Source organism: Rhynchophorus ferrugineus, unplaced genomic scaffold, assembly GCF_030347505.1.
Source record: "Rhynchophorus ferrugineus isolate W39M unplaced genomic scaffold, kcgeb_rfMv2 rfM2, whole genome shotgun sequence".
NCBI classification, from domain to species: domain Eukaryota; kingdom Metazoa; phylum Arthropoda; class Insecta; order Coleoptera; family Curculionidae; genus Rhynchophorus; species Rhynchophorus ferrugineus.
The window spans coordinates 34,841,289-34,868,743 of record NW_027472581.1 but is presented as its reverse complement, the minus strand read 5'-3'; the positions used below and the strand labels follow the sequence as shown (position 1 = coordinate 34,868,743).

Sequence of the window (27,455 nt, the reverse complement as noted above, 5' to 3'; positions counted from 1 at the left end):
TTTTCATTGCCAATAACAAGCTTACTAATAATTTACTGAAGTTTTTTGGCAAATGGCAAATTTTTAACTTCTGTTTTTGTCAGTTTATGAGGTGCATATTTTACAGCCCTTTTCAAATATAAATGTTATGTAACATTAGTTTCGGTTTGCACTAATATCAATGTTTTTCCAATATCTTTTGCGGGGTTAAATCATTGTTAGAGTACCACCGAATCAGCAATCAGCAATCTCGTTCCCACATACACTTTGTGTATGTATTTAATCATAATAAATCTTTATTCCAAGGCCCTCTCGTGAGATTTTTTCAATTTGGGCGTTCATTAATGAAACATTTCTCAAACATTGTTCATGCGAATTTAAACTAAATGGGCATTTAGAGGTAAAAGGCTGCGTTATTTTATAACAAACATTTGTTTTGCATGGTTAATTACAGTGATTTTTCTATTCTCGATATTGTAACATAATTACTATAATTTTTCAAGTTATCCAACTTCTTTTGCTTTTACTTCTGGTTAAGCTGACATGTTATGGTGTCAACATCTATCAACATGGAATAATTATAAAAATACCCGACATAGATTTTGTCCTTATTATTTTTTAATATTTAATATAGTTTATTAATTTTATGTATAATTTAGTCTTGTTATTTCCAAATTACTTATTTTTTTACAGTCAGTGACAAAATTCAACCAAACGGACAATTATATTTTTATTCATTAGTGCAGATTGTAGGTGGTACAATAGGTACCATCTCTAGTGCATCCGAAGCACATTGTCATCTCACCGCTGCATTTGTCAAGTTTCGTACAAATATTTGGTTGTATTAGACCAATCGAGACCATTAGCCATCGTCAGCTCACTTCCGTGGGAAACCTTTTAGCAGGTACCGCCTCGTTTGTAATTCACACGGAACCTTTACGGTTCAGAAGTACTTCTCTCCACAAATATTCGAGCTTCGATCAGTTCAAGTCGTTCAGTATCATGCTTTTATAAAGCACATGTATCTGGCGTATTATTTTGTATTATTTTTGATTTTATTGGGAATTAAGAAAATTTAATAAAATTGTATGCATCTTCTTTTGATTTGTTTCAATTTATATACATTCTGTTTTTATTATAAGAATTATAATAAAAACTTATATTAAATTTTAGGATTCCAATTTAGTGTCGATCATTTTAGAATATTATTTTCTTATGTAGAAAAAAAGCAAAAGAGTATTCTTAAATATGAATATTATCAATACCTAGTCAAAAAAACACCATTTTGCCTCATGAACGATAAAAGTATAAGTGGATTTAAACAAAAGGAAAATTATTTATTTGATACTGTCTGAAATAAATATCAAAAGACCTTTGTAGCGTACAAATTATTAGTATAAAAGCCAATTTTAAAGCTAGTTCGACATCTTGTTGTGACGGATGAAAATGGTTATTTATTTTAATTTTAAGTATCTGAGAAAACAACCATTAGCAACCATGTCAACCTTTATTTGTATTATGTTTATGCATATATTTTGATCAGCGAATTGTATTGCTGAAAATGTGAAGTATTAATGTAAGTAAATAGTTATATAAGCACCCTAACCTAACCGTTAAATTCGATGGTTTTAACATTTATGTGCATAAAGTATAAGTTTTATATTAAGTAGTTTCGACATCAGTGTATATAGACGCCAGTCATAAAACGTTCAACATTACATTTTCGATATTCATTATTCTTGTTTGGTTTGGATAAATCTGCTGCTGAAGCGTATCAAACAGATTTAGAAACTAATGGAGACACTGCGGTTGCCGGTTTTGGCTTCAACGATTAATGGCCTGGAGGGTCAAAAAAATATGAAAATACTGAAATCCAAGACATATTGGTAGCAAGCCGAGCTCAAACTCTTAAGACATGTTCAGAGAGCTTAGCAGCTGCTGGATCAACAGTCTTCCGAGGTTTATATCCGATATTAAGGATCCAAAGGAAGAAAAACCAACTATTACACAAAGTGGAATGTAATGCCATCGAAGAAATACGAAAATTAATCGTTAATTGGATCGTTGTAAAACCAATATTGTTCTCTTAATACGGTATATTGTACCAATGATTTTGACCAACGCTTTTAAAAATATTTCTGTACTTAAGTGATTTTAAAGTGATCAAATTGATCAAAGAATTACAAAAGAAAAATAAACCTCCTGAATATGCCAAAAGAGTCTTCAAGATGCTTTTTTATGTATTATGTTTTATGTTTTACTAGTTGGCCACATGGAAAATCGGTTAAAGATTTGGCTAATGCTTTTGAAGCAAATTCAGCTCTTTGGTTTCAGTATATGAATTTTTTGATAATATAAAATAAAAGATGATACAAAATAAATTTCATTTTCAGTAAATTTTAATGAAAGTAAATCTTATTAAATGTTCCACCTAATAATCAAAAATGAATTCCATAATGAAGGATTTGATTGGCTCGTTAAAACAGCGCCAGCTCGAAACCTGTTTCTCGACGGAGTAACGAGATGTATGACTGAACATTCACACCTGATCACTAAATATTGGCCGATATTAACCATGAGCCTAACTAAGTAGAATCGCAAACAAGCAACGACACGACCAGTAACCGTCTCTATCATCTGACAAATACCGAATCGAAATACCGAGTAAAAAAGAACGAGTTACACCAGAGATAAACCAATCAATATCCGAAGAAGCAATTAGTACCTCATACGATGTCTCGGCATCTGCTTTTAATATTCAAATCAGATTGATATTAACAAGCCTCCGGCTTGTCCGACGACGACGACATATTTCCGATCCCCCGTCCCTCCGACCACAATTAAAATTATCTGAAATGAAGAAGAGGCAGGTGCCGCGAATTCTGTGTTTTTGTCGTTACTCTCTTGCTTTTTATTTTAGCAGTAAAATATCGATATATCTAAATGAAACTTACTTACTGACTAAAAAGGGTTAATTAAACATAGTTAAAATATAGTAGACATTGTGCATTGTAAAATGGGAGAACTCCGAGGACAATAAATTCAAATAATAATAAATATTTTTTTTACCATTTCTTTTTTCTTAAAAATTTTTTATATATTTTATATAAATAATTTTTTTTAAAGTCTCCTTTTTGCGAGGGTTTATCTGGACTGCAATACCTGGAACTGGAATTGCAAACATAAATTTATGACCACGCCCCAGCAGGATCCGAACCCGCGACTATTGCATCAGTAGGACGACCGTCCCATCGCCTTTACCACTGTCTCCTTTTCCACTGCCCCAACCAAGCCGGCTTTTTGCCACATATATATTAGTGTTAATAAGTAATTTGACGTATATTTAATAAGACGTTTTTACATTTAACTTCTTTGAATGAATTTGAATTCATCTGTGAAATTATTGTAGAACATTTTGAGATATTAATTAATTAACAAAAACAAATATTACTGAAACGAAATGACCAAAGGCGGAATAACATCTGTTAGATTTAAACTGCCGACCCTAGTTATAATTCTGGAATTATTTGCAATTATAATACCTTAAACCAATTAACCCGTTTGGCAAACAACACCATTGAATTAATTTAAACATAGAATATCACAATGACAATCAAATCACAATTAAAAAAAAAACGATAATAAAATAATTTGACTTAAATTGCAAGTCGTCTCGCCCATTTTACATCTAGTCTTAAAAAAAAAACTTGCATATTAAAAGGCACATTTATTAGGTTTGATTAAAAAAAATACACTTTTTACATATCCAATATTATTGTTCTTCGAGGTTAAAAATAGGATTATAACAAATATCTCTTTTCCGTTAACATAATTCATCTTCAAGAAATAATCTAATTATCTAATGATGTTAATGTATTAATGTAACTTTTTCGTTCAATTGAAGTTTTTGTGCTCGATTTCATATTTCATAACTTTTGGGTTATTGGTAAAAAAGGAAAAAGCCTCATTTCATTATCACAGTCATGGATAAGAGTTAAATCTATCACTATGATCTCGAATCGACATAAAATAACAAGGCATAAACCAAACGGTTCTTTAGTTTTGTATCAAGTCCATGTTAAAAATCGCCAGTGTTAGCTTTTTGTTAGTTTTTTGGGATACAATAGTTTTGTTTGTGCATTTACCTCTAAACTAGTAATATAATAAACTTAGATTGTTTTTGCAATTCTTTGTCAGATTAGCCCCGTTTTATAGAATAAACTAATATTTGGCATCAAATTAACGGACCTGGTCACATGCTAGAATCTGTATATTAATTGAAGTACGGAATGTTTACACGTCCGGCTTATTCGCAATAGTTAGCTCCACTTACCTTGTATTTTCATACTTCTTTTCATCAAACAAAACGTAATAGGTGTCATCGAGAGGTATTTACTATGCTCAGGTATAAATATAAAATAATATGACTTTTACACTCTTGTTGAAAAATCTAATGTAGAAAATACGACATTTAAAAAACATATTAATAATCCTTTGCTACCGTCAACAGATGAACGATGAAGATGACCAGAACGGCAGAACTAAATGTGCGTCTCTTTTTTTTCTGTTCATTTTATTTTTGTTTCGGGTTCGGGTTTTCTCTCATTTTTTTTTAATAAGCATCGTCTCGGATGTTGCCGATAAATTAAAGCCTAATTAGTGCGCGTATCTTTCGGATATTTCGTTTTAATTATGAGGAAAAATGGCCGCCGCTTCCAATCGTAAGTCATTTGGTAGCGGATCTTGCGAAACGTTGACAAATATCAGCCGGTGGAACATTTCTGCTCGTATAATAATTCGAATTGCTTCTTATCGATGTTGTTACTCTTAGTTGCATTAATCTATAATGGTGTTTTTATCTTTTATTCTCACTTTTATTTATAATAATAGTAGGTTTACTATATTTCTTATTTTGGAATTATTAAATGAATATCTTAAGGCATATTGTAGTATTTTATTGTTTTTAACAAAACTTCTAGTTTTTGCTGTTTAACGAGAATTTTCTTGATTTTAATTCCAAAAGTGAATAAATCGTAGATTGAATGAATAGTAGTTGTAGAAGCTACCTGAAAAATAATTGAGTAGTAGTCGTAGTAGGAACTCGGAAAAAAATTACTAATTAAAACCAAAACGATTGGTAAGGCAAATAGATCTTGTTGCTGAACTTGAATAGTTTATGATTTAAAAACTGTTAATACAAAACAATATAATAATGTAATAAACTAATAGTTGCTTTTACATAAGTTTATTAGGTTGTAATAATTTGGGAATATTCGAATGCATAAAAATTTACAATTTACTTAAATGTTTTGTCAGATTATAGAAAATAATAGCCTGGATTATTGAATTTTGACAAATCAAAGAAAGGTCTCTATGATCTTATATGTTAGTTAGCGCGATTTGTATAATAATGGCTCGTTTATGGGTTCATAGATTTATGGGGGCGTTACCAATGGGCATCCTAAAACAGAATTGGAATTTTGCAGTGGCCTAATGAACTTGATCCTTGATTCTTGATCTTTGGCCTAATGAACTTAATTATTAAGAATAATTCGATTGCCTTTTAATGTTAATTGATTTAATTGAGAATAAACATATAATTCACGGGCATATATAGATTCCCAGATTGCTTCAACTACAAAAGAATTTCAGCATCCCAGAACACAGAACTTTGATCTAAAGTTATGGATTGAATCTATTCTAATCTAAAGCTGAGGAACCCAGACATTTTATTACAAACGGTATTACTTTTTATGACCACCTGTGAATTTTAATATAGATATATCAATTCATCCGTATATATGTTATATCATCCGACAAATATGGCGTTGGATATTCTAATAAATCGGAATATTAGTGTCTATTACATTTAAAATTAGCTCAGCAAAATGTTTATATTATATAGTGTAAGGAAATATTTACGATCCAAGGCGTCGCGATGACATCATCAATGGGTTTCACGAGAAACCTGAGCCGATCGGTCGCGGCATCGGGAAGGTCTGCTGAAAGTGATGAGTGCCTAGTTTGTGTGATAAAAGGCCGATATCCTTTATTTTAATGGCACCTCAGTCCCGAGCAACCGTCGGTGCGTGAACACGTTGAGACCTTCGCGCTACCTATTTACCCTACCTGCGTCGAGCACGGTTCGAACTGAACGGTGGAGTGGAAAAAAACATTCGAAACAAAAGAATCAAAAAACCCAGGGAAAACACCGGCGAATGATGACAAGCCAAATAGGCTTGCCGGAAGTAGCCGGCGATAATCAGAATAATCATAATCAAGTCAATTGGAAACAAATGTACCAGGAGTCGCGCAAGGAGAGTGCACGGCTCCAGGAACAAGTAGCCCATCTCTCCACACAAATAGAAGTACTGACAAATCAATCCAGGCCATGAGCAATAACTACCCAACAAACAGGATGCAACAAAAACCGGAACATCTAATATCAACTTGAAAGCAATGAGCGGTTAAAAATACTCAGCGAAAAACGAAATAACAGACGACGAATCCAGATCCAAAGACGGGTTCCAAATGCCCAATAGCCGAAAGAAAAAGAGGCTCACACTAATGAGCCACCAAGAGAAGAAAGCAAAGTTAACCAGGCCGACTGTGACAGATAATGACACCAGCAATCCACCAAGTAAAAACCAACCCCTGTCTAACTCCCACACCAAGCACCAGCGAAGCAGCCAAACCGGCCAACTTCAAGACACCAAAGCAGCTAGTTCCCAAACTATCTCTTATATAATCTCTCAAACTATAACTTCAATCAAAGGCTTGACGCGCCCGCAGATATCTGGAGAATCTCGAAAAGTCTAGCGGGGAAAGTAAAAAAAGACATTCTCCCCCTGAAATCTGAAGGGTCAGGTAACATCGCAATCTCACACAGCGAAGAAGCCGAGCTCCTGGGCGAATCATTCAAAAAACAATTGGAATGCCTACCTTTTAAAAAGGGAAGTGGCGCCACTCGAAACAAAAACGTCATCAGAGAGGCCAACATTCTAGGGAAAATAGCGCCTCCAAACTATCTCCAAAATCATTTAGTTTCATCAAAGGTGTTACAAAAAATCATCAGCAATCTTAAAAAGGCACCTGGATACGATGAAAATTCAGTATTCCAACTCAAAAAGCTTCCACACAACTAGCTCTCGGAATTAACCAACATCATAAATTCCATCATGCGGCTGCAACACCTCCCAAAAATTTGGAAACATGCACACATAGTCGTCATTCCGAAAAAAGGAGCAGATTCGCCTTCAGACTACAGGCCCATCAGGCTGCTTAGTTCAATGTCTAAGATTGCTGAAAGAGCGATCCTTTTTGCACTCAACCGGTTCACTGCAGAACTATTCCATACCAGATGAACAACACGGGTTCAGACCCAAACATTCATGTGCACATCAGACCACTAGATTGGCCGCAGAAATTCACTTCGCCATGAAGAAAAAGCACAAGCTCTGAGCGGTCTTTTTAGACCTAACAAAAGCGTTTGACAAAGTTTGGCACGACGCTCTAATACACAAAGCCATCGAAGCAGGTTTACCCGAGGACCTGATAATTTTACTGCGTTCCTTTTTGTCAGATAAATCCTTTCAAGTAAATCGGTAATACACTCTCCAGTCCTAAATCAGTCAAAGCAGGAGTCCCCCAAGGTTCTCCATTGGCCCCAGAATTATTCAACCTCTTCATGTCAGACATTCCAGTGAGAAAGATGTTGAAACTCCCAATACGCGGATGACACAGCTTTCTTCACCAGTTCCCGTTCTGTAGATGCCTCTCAGAGAAAACTTCAAATTCAATTAAGGGCCACAGTCCAATGGTTCACACTGGTCGCCACAGTGCTTAACCCTCTCATCTGTAGAAAAAGTAAATTGTCTCCAATGATTAAAGTTTTGCTTTACAAGCTGCTTATCAGACCCGTCATGTTATATGAGTTTTCACCAAAGTAAATTATGGGAGATCTATAATCAAGAAGGTAGTACAAAACTTAAATATTAAATAGCGTGGTAAATATATCGACACTATGTAATAATTATTCATAGTTATAATTCAATAACAACAATCATGTGTCACAAAACTTATGCTTTTATTTGATTGTAAAAAGACTGATTGAAATGGAACAAGTCTATTTTCAAAGTATAATCAAAGAATGTACCACAATTAAACTATTTGTTCGGTTGTCGTCTACACGGATGAAATTGGAACAGAAAAATTTATAGTACACGTACCCTATACTATATTTAACAAAAACTAATAATGTTTGACCTATATCTGCGGCCTGTCCTTTGCCAAAACACATTTAACGAAACACCAAGTGATGTGCTTTATCTATAAAATTAATGGCGGCATTTCGGCGTTTTCACGTGGGCCGCAAATAAATATTTGGACATCACATCATGTCCAGTTTTTTGGATTTGTTTTTTACACATATTTATATCTGAATGAGAGCACGTCCTAGAGGCCACCGTCCACTAGTTCATGTCGTTGGCTTGACAATTTTCGGCAGATGTTACGTGACTCATTTTATTGTGAATCGCTTAGAGCAGATCATCAGGCTACAGTTGTATATGTGGAAAAATTACTTAAAAACTTTCAAAAGTTATTTAAAGATTTTAGTTTAATTTATTACATTATATTTGAAGCCTGCAAAATTGCAAACATATAATAAATAGTTATTTTGGTTGTGATGGTTATTCTGTAGAAAATCGCTTAAAAGATACTTAAATATTGAGTTAAAGTCAATAAAAACTGATATTTAGATTTCTTTGTGTAATATCTCTTAGAATATTTTAGAGGCATTTTTAGTCATAGGTTTTAGCATTTTTAGCTATGGTGACGTGAGAAAAAGGGGAATAAGAACTACTCTTAGTTTACGTGTACCTAAACAAGTTAGATCTTGTTTTGTTTTGACGAAGTCAAGAAGGATATGAACGGAGCGTCTGTGCCTCATTGCATCGCTACTTATTAACTTTTAATGCACAACAGGCCGTATATCGGTCTTTCGGCCAATCGATCATATTTATTACGATATCCAAGAACCAATTGTGATTATTAATATTATTTGATTATAAGTAGTTATTTGAACTATAAGCTGTCCAGATGAGATAACGACCACACGTCCATCCCTCTGGTCTTTCTTTAGGAGGGAGGTGTAATATTATACGATTAGTACTGCACTAGCTACGGACTGCACTGTAAGTGAGGGGCCATCTGGTAAGAATGGTGTTACGAGTAAGATGATTTTTACCTATTTTTACCCTCAGCCTGAAAATGTATCATTAGAAATTGGGATAAAAAGGTTTATTTATGTAAATTATTAACAGCACTTTGAGAATTATATGAAAACCTAAAAATGAGTATTACGGACAATGGAAGTGGAGTTGTTCTTATTATCCCTTTTAATTATTTTTGAATCAAATTCTGTTTAGTCTCTTATGTCTACAAAAACATGAACCTTTCGGAAACTGAAAACCTTTCGAGGGCCTTTTCAATTACAACTGTATTACAAGGAAAGAAGAAACTACTTTTTAAAAAACAGAAAAGGGCAGAAACATTAGAAAACAATACGATGCTAGTTCATTAAATGAGTCAGTCAATTATATAATATCTATGATGGTTGATCATTACTTATGATATGTTAATATATCTGAAAATGTGCAGATTTATGAATCTGGAAACTCAAACGAGCTGGGATTACAGGGCCTATGGCAAGTTTACGATTTTTGTATTGGGCAGTATTTTTTTATTTACGCAAAACTAAACAAAAAATAGTGCTTTTGCATGCCCCAAAAAGAAATTTAATTACGTTTTGTATAAAAATAAATTTAGATTATAACACATTAGAAAAATTATATTTTGCTACATATACTTATTCTGATTACTCTTGCCACCTGGTGGATCTCATTAGCCTTTACTTTGATTCTTATTACCTTGGGCAATGGGAGCCAGTATCACTTTGCTTATAATGAGTGTTTTTTTCTGTGTTGTGAAAAATATATGTGTGAAATCTATGATATATGAATTTTGTATATTAATAGAGTAAGCCTGATTAGCGTGCTTATTTTGGGTTTATTAGAAAGTTATTAGATCTTAAGTCTTTCCCGCACTCGTCCATAATGAATCGATCATTTAGTTCTATACTTTTTTAGCAGTTATATAGAGCAATTAATACAATTTAACGACAGTTAATATGATCCTTTTTTGATCTTAATATAATTGTATAAATTTCTGCTATTTATTGATTAATTACTTCGTTAAACATGCAATTTAAAGTAGAAATAAAAGTTTTAAAATAAAAAATTTTGGTTTATGGTTGTTTTTTTTATTTCAGGTTTTTCTGAATGTGTATTTTGTATGTTTGATTCTTCATAACAGCTTCATTATAGAAACTCTAATATCTTATTATATAAGTATTAGTTTGATTTAATTTTATTCCAAGATAGATTGAAACCTTCTTTTATTTTAACTGAAATAATTTTTGGAATACCGTTTGAAGGAAAGTACTGTTGAATAAATTGTTGAATTTAGTTTAAAGTATATTTTTATTGATATATGCAAAACTAATAAACATCAAGCCACACTCATATATTGTGTATGAATATGTTAATGTAATATATTTTACATTTGAATGAAGAATTCCTAATTCATTATAGATTTCTGTGTTGCTACAAAGATTACGTCACTGCATTTGATAACGTCGTAATGATTCCCTGTAACGCCATTAATACCTACATCTTCATCGCCAAACATCGTTATCCGCGCCCGTATAGAACTTCTTATATTATCACTATCATTAAAAACTCGAAATACTTCGACATTAAAGTACATTATGCATGTATTTCTTATGTTCAGTATAATTAGTTCTCAATGTATGACGTTGCTCTTTATGAGCTTAGGCGTGCCAATAATACCCATAAAAACTTGGAATGGACTTGATTTGATTTTTTCAATGTTACATGGGGTACTTACATTACATTGCATTCTAGCATCAAATTTTAATACATTTTTCTCAATGATATATAGACATAATTTTTTTTCATCTTTTATTATATTAGCTCAATAATATGGTAATTTTACATTTATTTATTGCTACTTCTTTGATTCTTTTTTTTTATTACTTCACAAGCAAGACAAATTCGAGATGAATACAGCGGTATGTATTTCTCAAATGAAAATTGAATTAAATTATCTTAAACCAAAGCTAATAGTGATAATTACACTCTTTGCGTACATTCATGTGGTTTGGTAGATGTCGGTTGTTGTATTGCTTCCTCTTTGCTGTGATTTTCTTTGCTTCTTCCATGTTTTACGGCGAAATCTCGTTACAAGGATAATAATACATAGAAATCATATAGCATCGTTTTTCCTTTATATAAAACATTATATAAATAAAGTAACTGTTATTTGGGAGTATTATGTAACAATTTATTACATGATGCGTGTTGTTTATAGTAAGAGTTATAAATTAGCAAAATTATTCTCAATTATATTAAGAATTAACAACATAGAAAGATTTTTGATTTACGCGATTTCTTGTTTATCTTGATACATATTCCAAGAAATGATTTTTGCATGTTTGATTTTTGATATTTAACATTTAAATTCGTCAGATTGATCTAAAGAATGGTTCAAGTAATTCCACGCGTTCAAAGGTCTAGATATCTTGGACAATTGCTAATAAATAGAATGATCTTTATACGACCATTTTGATGAGATAGAATGTACCCGAAAGCATTAGTTAATTAAACTAATAAACATTAGTTAATTCAAACAAAAATAAATAGCATTAGAATTAAGAACAGCAGTCTTCTGTATGGTGACTTTCTAATTTAAGGACGATACGCAAGCAAGGGAACGCAAAGCAAGAAAGGAGCATCGTAAAGATGGCGCATAGTTCTATAGTGTATGGGGTAGTCGTAATAAGACAATTTAAAGAAAATTGTGTTCAAGCAAAGAATCTACCTAAACCGGTCGTATATTGGTATCATCTCGTTAGGTCATCTTCATATAGTCTGCTTTACTGAAAGAATCATTGACAAGTTATGAGAAAGATATTAACGTTATAATGATGTTAATTGATTTTGGAAATGTATTTTCGAAATTAATATAATAACTAATTAATATAATCATTGTGAACAAGTGACAGAAATTGTTTTGAAAATATTATTATAATGTCGAAATACTGTTACTAAAATTAAATCACTCTACTTAGACTTACACCCTTAATAAGAACATTTTCATTAACCGACTTCAAAAAAGGATGAGATTCTTTGTTCGACTGTATATTTTTTATGTTCGCCGATCTCTCCGTCAATTACGGACCGATTTTCAAAATTCTTTTTTTATTAGGTAATCCTATGGGTACTAAATCAGGATCTCATGGTGGAATTCGGGAAAATCGAGGGAAACCGTCAAATTTCAAAATATATAAGTATAAGTTTCAATAATAATATTTTGTGATAAATACACAAAATTAAATTACGAACAAAACCTATACTATTTGTTGCTCTTACCGGCTTCAAATTGATTAGTTTGTAGTAGTTCAAATCATATTGTAAATAGATAAATAGGTTTAGGTAGGTATTAAGCTAAATTGTTAAAACGTTTTTTTTATGTTACAAATTTAAGTTTGATTACTTTTCACATTTTAGTGAATTCCTTATTTTATTTATTTTATTTTACACCCTTCGTTTACTACACGTATGCCTGGAATGAAAATATCTTTGCAAAAACATCGAAAATCAAAACATTAATTTTGGTATTACGATACATCGATGTATCCTGTAGATTCCATAGTTAATTTATTTACATTAATAATTGGATATAACGTAGGATACAACCTTATTCCACGCGTGGTGAAACATATATAATAATTATTAAAGCAGTAAATATAATCACGTATATTTTATTATTACGGATCAATTATTAGCGTGATTTTATTTTTATACTTTGAGATTTTAATTTTTTTGTCATAGCAATACTATACACTCACGAGGACATGTTTATTTCTTCTTGCAATAACAATCGCTGCTGTAGGTTTAAGTAATTTTTCAATTAGTACCATGGCGAATCTTATAATGTTATTTATGATAGTTTCGTTCTTGTGTGCGGTACAAACAGTTGTTTGTTTCTTTTCTTGTGACTGATGAAAAACCTAGGAGACAATTAAGCTGGACAAGGTACTATTTTCGATTGATTATTATGATATTATTTAAAGCACTTGAATTACGGCAATGAATTTAAACAATAAATGGGTGATATTATATAATTAAAGTTAAATATTAAATAAAAAATGTTTTAATAGGTAGAAACATATCGATTTATAAATGATTTCCATTTTTTATTGATTTCCATTTTTAATTCCGTTGTTTGGAGTGGTATTTTTTTAAAAACATTTTATTGTATTATTATTAATTGGTGTAATTAATTTATAGCGTTTTAAAAATCCGTTCCCTTTTCATATAACAAACCATTTCCCTCAAAAAAATCATTATTTAGAGAATAAATAATAGTAATGTCTAATTTATCAGATTTTTTTTACCGAATAAAATGTTTTTGTGGAGTTTTTACTATTTTTTAGTTTTACTTTAATGTATTAGTATTTGATAATACTACTGAAAGACATTATTTTAGTAGACGTTCATACTCTAACTAGGCAAGCATTTTGAAAATGATTTTTGTGATGATATAGTGATATTGATTTTATAGAACAATGCGGTTTATAAAGTTGCATGATGAACTAATGGAATAATTAAAGATCTATCTAAATTATTCGACTAAAAGTCTGGAGAATTATGGAAGGCTCGATCAAGTTAGTTTCCTAACTAATTGATACTATGATATGTTATACTGATATTTCAGCAACAAAAAGGAAAGAGTTTTGGGTATTAAATCTCCACCACTGAAAAAAAATGAGATATTATAATAATTTCAAGTATAGACAGCTCAGCAATAGTTGCTCAGCTTGTTCAGTTATAAATCATATTTGATGAGATGCGGAGGGATGATTAAGAGTTTTGACATTATTTTAGCAATACATGTATTTTATATGGTTTTATGATCAAATTATGAACGTGTTGGTGTTAATAACATTTGCTTCGTCATTTTTGTATAGATAAGGATTAAGAAAAAATAATTTCCAGGATGTCAATTTCGTCATATTTTGCTTTTTATTTTCGAAAACATAAATATGCAATGCGAGTTCATTGAATATTGTGTGGTGTTTTGATGGCTAGTGCTTAATCCGAAAAATGTTAAACATATCGAGGTAACTTGTCATATATCAACTCGTGAAATTGCTAGAAAAATAAACATCCACTATAAAATAGTTTTAGGCCATATCAGTGAATTACTGAGATACCTAACGTAACGTGCAACAATGATGTGTAAAGATTTTTCGGATTGAAGCCCGAATAATGAGTATATAATTTTTTTTTCTTTCATCTTCGTTCTGAATTTTAACTATTTTATCGATTATTGAAAGCTCGCTATATGTACAAAATTAATTACCAACATTAGTGTTGCATGAGAGTCATCATCATCATCATCCATAGCCGGCGTTTGGGGGAAGGGTCTACTTCTCAACCAGTACACTGCTGTTGGTTTCACCAAATCTCCCCGGTTTCTCTGGCTTCGGAAAAACCATTTTAATCTGTGCCTCTGAAATTCTTCCTCAACTGTACACTGATTGGAGCATCTTAAACGAATAACTACGTTTCTAACATGATATCGGAGAAAAATAGGTAGAATTTACTTAAGCTTCATATGTCCAACTGTAACAGAGTTGAAATATCGGAGCCATATAGAAGAATTGGCAAGATAAGCGTTTAAAAGAAGCAGAGAAGAAGCTTTCTTCTTGTAATAATTAAGAATATCTATATATATTAAATAAGTAATTCATAAAAATAATCTCACTGAAGAAAGGAGTATATAAAAAAATTGTTTTAAATATATAAATTGTCATGTTAGGTTTTACTTGTACTTTTTACACATTTTTTTACATGTACATATATTTACTTCTCGATGATGTTCTGGACATTGATGAACAATTTATTTTTTATACTGATTACTAAGAAAGATACCATTTACTCAACACCTACCAGTTTAATAGATGACATAGAGATCGGCAAGCACCCGTAACCACGGGCTATTTTTTGTTAATATTACATTAAACAAATGATATATTAGGCATAAAAAGTAGTCGGATGAAGACTTATTACGCCTTAAAGTTCGCGTTTTATGACGTGTTCGCTCACTTTTTGAACAGTTAAAATGCCTTAAAATGTCATTAACGGGAACGTGAACACGAGCTGTAAACTACTACGATTAATGGTGAAAAATCGTGAAGATATATTTTACTGTCTTTGTAAATGTATGTTTATACTGCCATACTGCGCAGCCTTTGGCCTAAGCAACATAATTACTCGACATTTCCTAGAATATGTTGATAGAGTATAATTAAGATACAGATGAATTATTACATATATATGTATATGTGTGCTTGTATGTGAATTAGCTTTGAAGCGCTTACGTTAGATGGCGCAAATTGTGTTATATCATATTGGATTATTCACTAAAAATATCCTTAATCCTCTCTCTTTTATTATGTGTTTTGTTTGTCATTTATCCGACTTGAGTTCTACTCCCGATGGTGTAAAATATACCGTTTGTCTAGTTCCAACAAGTAACGAGTGAATAAAATATCATTTGCGGAATTTGATGGATGTAATAAATATGGATGGATGTACTTTGTTGATAAAATCTGTGAGTATTGGTCGTCACAGAAAAGGTGAAATATTTGTTGAAATAAAGTTGGCAGGAGATACAGCGGTCAACTGATGGATGTTTAAAGATAAAACTTATTTCAATCCGAGTAATGACAAAGCAGAGTAAAATGAAGCAAGACAAGCAAATGAGATTTCGCCGAATCGTCATCAGGACAATAGTAACACCTGCTGAAAAAATAGAAATAGTATTACATTTTAGCAATTAGAACAATATAGTGCTGTGATGTTACATATACATTTAAAGTGGATTCTCTCTTTAACTCATATCTTGTTCATATGAAATTGAGCAAGGAGTTACATGCTATCCTAATCTCTGTATAAGTAACATTTTACAAGTTGGAGTGGAGTAATATTTAGACATTCTCTATTTATATAGAATCAAATATGCATATAGAATTTATTATCTCATTCTGAGTAGTTTTGATCCTCAGTTTCTTGTTCATGAGGTCGGCACTGCGATTGCTGTGATTTTTGGGAGAAGAGTTACTTTCAAATTTCAAGAGAATCTTTATAACATAAATACTCCATTACCACATTACCAAGAAATAATTACCATTACCATTTGATCGTTTTAGTTTTTCACTCTTGAATTATTTGATCTATGAGTAATGTTAACTTTTCCATGATTAAATTTAAAAAAAACTCCTTAAAATGTATAGTTTTGCTCTAAGATTAGGAGAAATATAACAATAAAAATGTCACTATATGCTGTACATAATGCTGTAGAATTGTTGTTACAAAGGCTACTTTTTTAATTCTTACTTTAACATCTTTGTAATATTTACTACTAAGTGTAATACTAATAAGATTACTATATTTTGAAGCGCTCTTCATATAAGTGTTGGCTAATACTCACCCGATACTTAAATAAGTTTATTTAATATATATATGAAAATGTATCGTCATTGTAAAATTATTTCGAAATCTAATAGTAAGCTTTGGAAATATATGGCGCTACTCGCAATGTTGCTTATATGTACGTTCTGTATTTTCTTTTTGTAATGGTACTTCTAAATGATTTTCGATAGTATCAGTAAATCAAGATTACGTCGATAACAAATGTAAGCTCTAGAGATAAAATGAACATGGATTTATTAAATTATTCCAATGTTTTTCCAGTCAGTTTGCGAATTCGTTTTCTGGAATGTCTTTAAAGACCTCTTCGGTTCAATTTTAATCTCCTCGCTGCAAACTGATGTCATCAAAGCGTTTCTTTTAATACTATATTAATTATATTATATACCAGGTGTAACGGAATGTTATTACGGTTTTTTTTCGGAAAAAACTGCATAATTTTCAAGAAAATGGAGAATTTATTTATTCAAAGGATCGGCCATTTGATTCTATATATCTTGTCCATTTTTCAGGTAATTTATGGATACCATTCCAAAAAAACTATTTTTTCTTTGAGCCATTTTCTAACATCTTCGAAATTGGCGAAGTTTCTTTGCAAGCGCCTGTCCCATTAATTCGAAAAGTTCAAGTGCTTTCAACGCTTCCTTGATCGGTTTTGCTTTATGAGACGGCGCATTATCTTGCTGTAAAATCAGTTTAACGTGTTTTCGAGCCCATTCTGAACGTTTTTCGATCAATACATGGTTCAAATTGATAATTTTTTGTCAGTAGTGATCACTGTTAACAGTTTCACACTGTTTCGACAGTTCGTAATGCACCATGCCACTCTGGTCCCACTAAACATAGAAAATTGTCTTGTGCCCAAAACTATTTGGTCTTGTAGTCGATCGGCCGGTTTTACCAAACGATAACCACGATTTTTCCTTTTTCCATTTACCTGCCATATCAATTGTCCCATTTTCCCATCTTTTGAAATTTCCACATTAATCGTAATCGGTAGATAATCGTTTCTTGGGCCATACTTAACGTTTCTGCCAATTGTTTTTGAGCTTGGTTTGGGTCCTCATCCAATAACTCTTGGATTTTCACATCTTCAAGCGTTTTCGGTCTACCAGAACTTTCTTTTTCTTGTAAATCACCACTTCTGAATTTTATTATTTCCACGCCTCACATGTTTCTAAGATTAGAGCATACTTACCTTAAGTTTATACTAGCAAACGATGACTTTCAACAGTTTTTTTATTTTGATTAAATAAATAAAATAATGCGTGCGGAAAATGTACGTTTTCAGGCACTTTCGTGATTCGTTTTCAGGATTTTCAACGAGGTATTAATCTATGAAGGTGTTACTTTTGCAAAATGTAACACGTTTTTCTTTAAAACTTGATGTCAGTAGAATAAAATGACATATATGTCATATCACAACATTGCATACTTAGGCCTAGCGATATCTGTTAAACTGGTTACTGGTAATGACTTTACGGTACACCTGGTATTAGATTTATCAGCAGTACGTAGGTTTATTTAAAAAACACTTCATAAAACGAAATGTGTAAACTTTTGGTTTTTAAATTGGCATTATAAAGCTTTCGGAGACACTATATCACGACCCAGATTGAAACTTAGCATATTATGATTCTTTTCGATAAAATTATGACTCAGAGCCCATTGTTGGCATGCATTTTGATCGTTTTGCACGCATAAATCCACCTTTAAGCGCACATATGGCCCGATCATCTCGCGTCGGTTACCCAAAGGTCCAGCGGGCTCATCCGCCCGCATCCCTCCCCGCTTACCGTCGTGCGGCGGTCATCTTAAGCGGTAGACGAACACATGTTCGATTAAAATTCCGTGACGGCGATTTATAAAAATGATAGTGGCGGCCGGTTCGGGCCCGTCGCTCTTCCGCCGTACGAACCCGACCTAATTCCGCGCGATCACGACTCATCTAATTATATAACTGTAAGAAGAGCGGGACCGGTGGGGTGGTCCATCGGGCCGATCCCACACGTGACCGTCACTTCCTTAATTAATTCCGAATTAGAGGCGCGGACCTATGATGGCGCTCGTCTTGCCAATTGGCTTTGATGTCGATTTAGATGGTCAAGATAATCCCGGTAGAATTTCAACGTCACAACGAATAAAATCCGGTAAAATGCTATATTAAACATTTTTAATTTAACTCCGTTCTTTGATTTTCGACTTGTTTCCTTTCTTTGATAAGTGTTTGTATGAAGTTTTTGATGATTTTAATTGATGTTCAGAGTTAATATTGTTTATACTTCTAAAGTATCTTCTATTTTTCTTTATATGTTGTCATGTTGGTTGTAGCAAATTTATTTTGGGTGAAAAATTTAATATACAACGAACATTGCGTAAATAGGTTATATGCTTTTGACTTGAAAACAAGCGACAAGCAGACAGATTTGAGACAGGACAATAATACTGATAACAATGCATTTTAACTAATTTCACCATAAATTTGTGCTCCATTGTTATTTCAGTCAACGTTCTATCAGATGTAATAGTTCAATCAGGTTCAAACAGCTTATAACACAATAATATGCATTTCTACTGCTACTAAACATAGACATTGTGTATTTTTCGAAATATCAGCTATCTCAGACCTAAAAATAAACAAGAAACCTTGCAAAAAATAAAATAAAATTATTGACTTCGAGGTGAAACGAAAGAATCAGTAGGTATCAGAAGTTTTGTTTCGGAATCGATTTAGGACAGAGCAGGGACAGTTGGGTAGGATTTTGTTTAAATTAGCGTAGTGTGTATTCAAAGAAAACATTAGAAGAGTTATTCTTAAGTTAGTTGTTTATTTATTGACTGCACATTCAATCGGATCAAAAAACCTTATCAAATCACTTGCTTACTATATTAAATTTACTTAATAATGAAAAGAGGCGATGTTAATTGAACTACCCAAAGGGCTCTGTTGTGCCATTTAGTTATACTACACATTAAAACGTACTACACGCAAAAGAAGTAGTTTAATTAATTTAGTCACTCTCAGAGGTCATGCATTTATAAATACCATTCACACTGGAGGTGCATTTAATGCCCATTATCTCCAACTATAACATAGTACCCACTCTTTTCTAGTAGGAACGTGAATAGAACTCGGCACCCACAAGATAAAAATAGACATCCTCTTCAGCGTCTGGAGGAAGTTAACTTTTATTTACATTCTTCTTGTTAACTTTTTTATCAAATATCTTAATATATTTCTCATTATTCCTCTTCATCAGACTCTGAGGAACTTTTAAAAATGTCTCTCTTAAGCTTTTCTATCTTCCCGCTAGTTTGAGTTTTGTGTGCTAAAGTAAACGCATGTTTGTCATGCGCATAAGTGAGTGTCTGTCAAAACAGCACGACTTACTTTTCCTTCGTGTTTGTAGCTGTGTATAAATATATAATTATTCAAGCGTAGAAACGTTAAATATTTTACATTAAAATCATATAATAGAAAAAACAATGGAACCAAACACCATAATAAATTTATGGGTCACTTTAGCTCAAATGACCTCTTCCTCGGATTATTTTTTATATATAAAATAACTCAATTGTTAGTAGAAAATTAGTTCTCTCTCGTAACGAATTGCTGTTGGAGCCTTTTTATTTGTTGATTCCTTTTGCGCTCTGGTTGCTCACAGTTGACGATTTCAGCTAGACTTTCTTGTGAATTAATGAAACACTTCTACTTAGCACTACTTACTCTATTTGCACTATTAATTACAACTTAAATGAACAAATGTGATCTTTAACATAGGTCTTTCTATCCAGACTTCGTGACCCTGATTTATTAACGAATTACCACGAATTGTAAGGTTAGTGAATCTAGCCAATCACGTGACGTTCTGAACCTAAATATCAATTGAAAATAGTTTATTTTTGAAGCTTAAGGCATTAACAGTAATCATGTTGAGATCATAATATACTTAATTAACGGTCGTATGATGACATTCGTCATTTTCTACTAAAGATTACTAAATAATTAGCTTCCTCATCTTCCTGATTCACCTAATGTATCCGGCTCGTATATATCAAATAGCGTCAAACTAGACCCGACGGCTCAGTAGACCCCGCTCTGCCCTACTGGGTTTCTCAGATCTACCCAAGAGTTTTTACGTTTGGGATTTTTGCAGAACATTCTTTTGATCACCCCTCACACTTTTTCAAAAAAAGTTATGGTTACCGGGTAATCAGTGAAAGGTCTGAAAATGTTGATCAGGGTTGTGCTCGTTCAACAAATTTGGGTACCTTCCAAGTTTTAACTATTTTCCTATTTGGAGTAAACTCTTCAAATATTATAATAGTTTTATCAATAATTACGCGTTTCATGAAAGACAACAAAGAAGCCAAGACAATCTCAAATTTATTATCGTACTTTAGGAGCATTGTTTCTTTGTTGGAGTGTGTAGAAGCCAATAATTATCTTAAATATACTATCTTAAGAGGTTATGTAACTCGTGCAGACTTATCTTTGAACATTTTTATATTTCAAAATCTGATCTATTCAAAACCACAACGGACAGGGTAAAATATTTAATTTTTTTAAGTGGCTTGAAAGAAATATGACATAAACCTACTATTTAATCAGGACAAATAAAATGTCCAAACAGTTTTTGATACTCCCGAAGATCCATTAACTAAATGTAGTATCCTGTATGGTCACATTGTTCACATATTGAGTTGTTTTGAGATTTAGCACCAGGTCAGATCTAAGTAGGAATACGTGATCAGCATTTTTAGCCTCGTTTTGTCGTTGTGGTCAAACAGAAAACATGCACTAATCCATTACGAAATATCGGCATAGTTAGAGGGTGACACCTATGTTAATGCGCTTAAATAAAGTGTTAAACATACGATACATGATCGCAACCTGAGTATGTAGAAAAGAAAATGTTGCCCGCCAAAGACAGCTTAATGATATTTGTGTTAATCGGATATAATGTGGCGGACAGTGCCTGTGTTTCGAAACTTTTGTGTTTCCGAAGAATTAAGGAGGAACAATAACGAACAATACATCGGAATAGTTTATACGTTAACTTATGATATGCTTGATGATTCATTTTCATCCCATTATTTTTTGATATGTTTTTTTTCTTAATCTCGGACCGTCTGTGTAGAATAATATGACTAATAGCAAAACAAATCTATTATTAATTAATATTAATAATATCTTTTCTAGATATTGACATACAATAAGGTTTTCTCTGAAGTGATGACAAAAGAATAACTTTAGTGTGTTTTCAGTTACATTTTGTTGATTGACCTTAAATTATTTTTTATTTGCAAAAGTCTTACGTCTAAGCTACATTAGTTTATAAATTATATCTACATTCATATTTACGTCGTATTTGCACTTATTTTTGGTTAGTGTTTATAAGCGCAATTAGTCTGGATAAATATTTACTAATTTTGCAATTCCTTTGTTGAATTTTAACGTTAACAACCAAATTTACAATTATCTTAAATATTACATATGTAATTAATGGCATATTTGGCATTAAATTCTGTTAAAATTAATGTTCTGCAGAATGTAGCAATGTCATGCCTAAAATAATGACCAAAGACAGAAATGTCGATGCCAGAATAGTTCGTCAATTCTGACAAGATTTAGTGAAGAAGTCCTGCAATAGTAACAGCAGCGTATTGGTTGACACTCTTCCCGATTGCTGGTTATGGATTGCTGTTGTTAAATGGCTAAAGAAAACTACAAATCAAAGAAATATGTATAAAACATGGTATTTGCCACTTAAGTTGCAACATCTTCCGGACCACCTATTTGACTATTTGAAATTATAAAGCTGCTTTGTTTTTAGCTAATGCTTTGATTCTTACTTTTCTGGGTTTTCAAACAATTTACTAGTTGATTTGATGTATTGAACCTCTCTCTAGGTCCATAATTTCAATAATAAATGAAAAAACATTATCCTCTATAGCCATTCGTACATCAGCGTTTTATAGAAAGAAGCTATAAGTTGAAAAAGAAGAAGCAAAAAATGGCAGAATTGAATAAAGTGAAAAAGCTAATTCCTGAAGAATATTTAGAAATTAAGAAAATGAAAAGTTGAAATCATAATTACTCGACATCTGAAAATGGGACTGGTGAAGTTTGTTGTAGCGTGATTTTTTATAATTTTATAGAAAAATAATTGAAGTTAAGTGACTTTTGTGCATAAGTATAGCAGTCTAATATGTGAGGCCACAAAAAGTGGACTTAGGAAATTAAGAAACATCTACGCTTTAAAGAACATCTCCAGTCCGTGGATTCCTGCACAAGCATCGCAGTACACGGTATATGGCCACCAAAGGAGAATTAAAATTGCTGGGAATATAGACTGTAACTTACAGAGAAGCTTATAGTTCAAGACGTACAGCTAATACAGTTGCCAAAGGTAGATACAAGTAGCTCAGTTAATCCACTCTAGACTATTAAAGTTTGGTGTCTCGTAAACTGGGAAACCATTCCATATAGAATATTCCACGGAAATTTGGGTAAAAAACGCTATTCAGAAAATCATCAAAGGCAAACTGGTGGGTAAAGGTATAGGCGATACTCACAAATAATTATATTTCAACTATGAGCTGACCGATGGACTACATTGGTTTGGTCGTTTCTTTAGGGGGGGAGGTATAGGGAGAAGGTGGGTGGCGTATTTCAGACTGGGGAGAGATGTGGGGAGAGAGTCGGTCCAATAAATCGTCACTTCTTTCCGTAAATTAGAGTAAAATAAAAGTTTTGGTTTTAAACCCTATACATTTCGTAGCTTATATGTATTGGGTCTATAAATTAGTTTTAACGAATTTTTTTAGTTGGAAGCTTTATTGTGAACAATGGGTAGAATGCATTTTATTCAAAATACTATCTATCGATGGCCGATATCTTTTACCGTCTTGCAGACAATTTACAGATTCCATATCGAAAGAACCGATGTATCTTTTGGGGGTTCCCACAAGTCTATCAATTTCGGTATCTTCATTAGAAGTGAAACGTTGCACAGACAAGTCACCACTCATATGTCGGAACAAATAGTAAACAAAAGTAACAACATATTTAGTCGTCTAGAGAATACGTCGGATGGGGTGGCACTTTTTTTTAATGTTTCCAAGTATGTTTTCAAAGGCTTTGCAACATGTGGTGGTGCGTTATATGATTTACTCAGGACAATTCCAGACATTTTCATAGTACTCAAAATTGTGTTATGACTGATTTTTTGTAATATACATACGACAAAAAGACAGATACTGAAAGTGAAGCCTGTAAGGGAGGCTTCAGCATAAAGTTGGTTACAAATATACCCGACGAGATTTAATACACATTAACACCATGTGTTGTTAATCCTTTAAAATTAATTTATAGACCCGATAATAACTTTAACAATAGTAAAAAAAGATTAAATGATCATATTAACATTATTTCCGAATCTGGTTTCAACCAACATGCTGTACAAAAGGGGTACTTTCCGTAGTTTTTTCCGATATAAAAGTTGTTTATGCCAAAGCTAACTTATTTTGTAATAAAAAAAAAACAAGCGTTATTACTGAATTATTATTCATTATATAATATTTAGTAGACGCCATAGTTATTAAATATCGATAGTTGTTAACTAACACTTTTAGCGTCAAGATACAATACGCTCCGTATTATTCTCTATATGAAATGAAAAAAAAATCCTTCATTATCCCGATGAATAGACGAAAAACGCTCTCTTCGGCCGGTATCCATCAAACCAACAATAATGACGATAATAGAGCAGATCGAATGCGACTGTGAGTTCAATTATTAAAATATTGTTACAGTAAAAATATTGAAGTTGCATTTACAAGCCTCATTATCCGTCATAATGATGTACAAAGTCAACAAAAGGTTTCGGGTTTTTTTTATGGAACCATTGTTTAACGTTGACTATATTGAGCCTAGTCATTCTATAAAAAAAATTCAATTTATTTGTATACACACACGCCGAATAGTGTTTCATCAACAAGAAAGTAAATTTGGTTTTGTAGTTTGAAATAAAACTCATTTTTTATCTGCGTGAATAAACTTTAATCAGTTGCACACCATTTTCCGCGGAAATCTTTCATCATTCTTCGGTCAAATGCAGAATTTTGTTCTGAGATTAAAATTATTCTTTAGCGGTGTACAATAAGTTCATTACATCGTTCATTCTTCATATCACGATTAACATAGTTAAGCCTTTAGTAAAATTTTTACTCAAACAAATATTTACTATCCGACCTGACATATACACAATATTTATTTACTAATACGGTATTGAGCCACTATGTGGTTTTAAAACAGCTGCACTTCTTTCCGGAATTGTCTCGGAGAGAGTCTATAGTTTCCAGAGGAATGTTATCCCATTCTTACACTAAAACATGCCCCATTACTTCAATGATGTTGGAGAAGGAAATTATTCCTTCTTAACCATTAGCTCTAAAACTCTTCTTAACCATTATGTTGGGGACTGGCGATTGTACTTGCCAAAGAAAATGTGTGATGATATTATGATACTTTTCAAACCAAGATTGAACTTTTTTGTCTATGTGTATGGGCGCAGTATGATATTGGAATAAGGAAGTGTTCGGTAACATTAAGCTGAATAGCGTTTTCGTCACTGACACTTCCGCTAACCGAGCACCAATGATTTTTCAGAACAAAGTATATAATACACTGAAATATAACCTGTAAAACTTGGCATGTAAACTGAGCAATACATACGTGTCGCAATGTTTGCACGAAAACGGTGTAGCTAATATGCAACAGTAATTATGTACTTTACTACAAGGTATTTATATTTTCATTTTGTCAATCCCCTGTATATATTGTCATTAGATATAGTATTGAAAAAAATATTTATTTTTTGTGGCAGTAATCTAACAGTTAATTATTATTATCTGTTCTTTCGGTTATAATAGCAACTTTTAATATTTGGATTAGCTGATTGTCTCAGCGTTAGGAACAATGTTAATTCACTAAAGAAATTGTTAGAGAATAGCTGTTACATAGATTTTGGTGTCAATTAAAAGAAGTATTTGGAAACATTATTGAAATACGAATATTGTTCAAACATTTATTAACAGATCTTGCTTAAAAATGTAAACATTCTCTTTAAATAGCAGAAAAAGATTTTTTAACTTGCGTGATGTTTTTGAAAGCCATATTTCGGAGATCATAAAATTAAAATATCGAGTATCGTGAAGAATATGTGCAAGACAAATTAAGATAATTGATTCAAAACAACGAATCTAATCAAAATATAGACAATATTTCAGCAAGATGGGTAGAACAAAATTATTTTATTAAATTATTGGTTGAAATGAGGAGGAAATTAAATTACTGTATATAACATTAAAAATTCAGCATTTAATCTCTGTAGAGCATTTAGGAATATTTAAAGAGATATTTTAAAGATCCATCAATCTAAAAACTATTAAACAAACCAATTTATCTGTTAGATTTGATGATTTTTAACATTCCTTTGTATAAAATAAGTTTTAGAAGATAATAGTGACAAAAGATAAAGTAAATATAGATAAAATAAACTGTTTCCAGGCATCTAAAGACGCCCGGAAAGCTTCCTTTCATTCGGTGTTAATATCGTCAATAAAAATCTTTGAGCGGAGTCAGATTTCTTTCTCGTTCTATTTAGGGTATCTTTATAAAAGTGATGAAATAGAAAGGAACTTGTTTTTAAGCATTTTATGATGGTATAATGGCCCTTTTTCATACGGTTTCAAAAGTAATATAATTTTCCATGATTTCCTTTCATCTTTAATATGTTTTGGAGTACGTTTGTCACAATTTCTGAGTGAAACTGAGTAACAATGAATGACTTACTGACTGAATTACGCAAGTTCTATTTGCACAGGTTTTCGCGGTTTTCAACAAAATCTAATGTGGTAAAAGACGACCACCAGGAAGCTCCTCTTAACACAAGAAAGTTGTTAAAAAAAAAATAAAAAAACATTGAGGACTAACGTTAGACTTCAAATACAATCAAACCTAATCGAACATATCAAGATGATGATATAAAAATATATAGTGGGTCGAATTGGTAGAGGAAATGCTATTACACCGAGGAGGCGTTTCTCCGAGATCAGGAGATCAAATAGTATTCCTATCGATTCAGATTCACCAATAGATAGATCAAGAAGAAACGAAATTATCGACCATTGTAGCGCTGAATCGCCCGACGACATTCAATCACCCGACAAAGATCGATCAATATAATAATAACCGTGATAATGTAACACTTCAACCAGCTACTGTCAGTTCAATTACGGAAATATTCACGGGGGAACGGCGGAGGCCGGGGGAGGGGGGTTTAGTTTGATGGAGGCAACTGGACAATGATGCGCAATTATGTCTCTAAACTGGTATTTTTTTCTATTGAAATTGTTGATGCGTCACGGAGACCGGACCAGATGTACGTAATTAGTAGTTGGTATCGGTCAATTTCTAGTCGATCAGGTATCGACGTATCACGTGTTCGGATAATCGTTAGTCGGAATTCGAAACGCTGATATTAAATTTCACCCTGTGCCGGTTTTTTTCCTCTTCATCTCTGCCGTCGTCGTCGCAGCTTGGACAACGGAGAAACATTCGATTTTCGTGTTCATGAATATGAATTAGCGATTGGTCTCGATCAACGAGTCCGAAAATTAAAAAAAAAACGATTTTTAGATCCTATCGCGAAACGATTAAAATATCCTCTAGCTAGGAACTCGTAGGTTCAAGACGCGGACTTGAGTGGAATCTCTGATGCTCTCGAAACGGAAGATTTAAATAATAAAAAACTTACCACGGTTCTGACT

General features: G+C 32.4%; 1 protein-coding gene across 2 annotated transcripts in view; it reads left to right on the top strand.

The window, feature by feature from the left end:
* bs (serum response factor blistered) overlaps nt 1–27,455 on the top strand; it is a 120,333-nt gene that overhangs the window by 10,814 nt on the left and 82,064 nt on the right. The gene's annotated exons all lie outside the window — the stretch shown is intronic.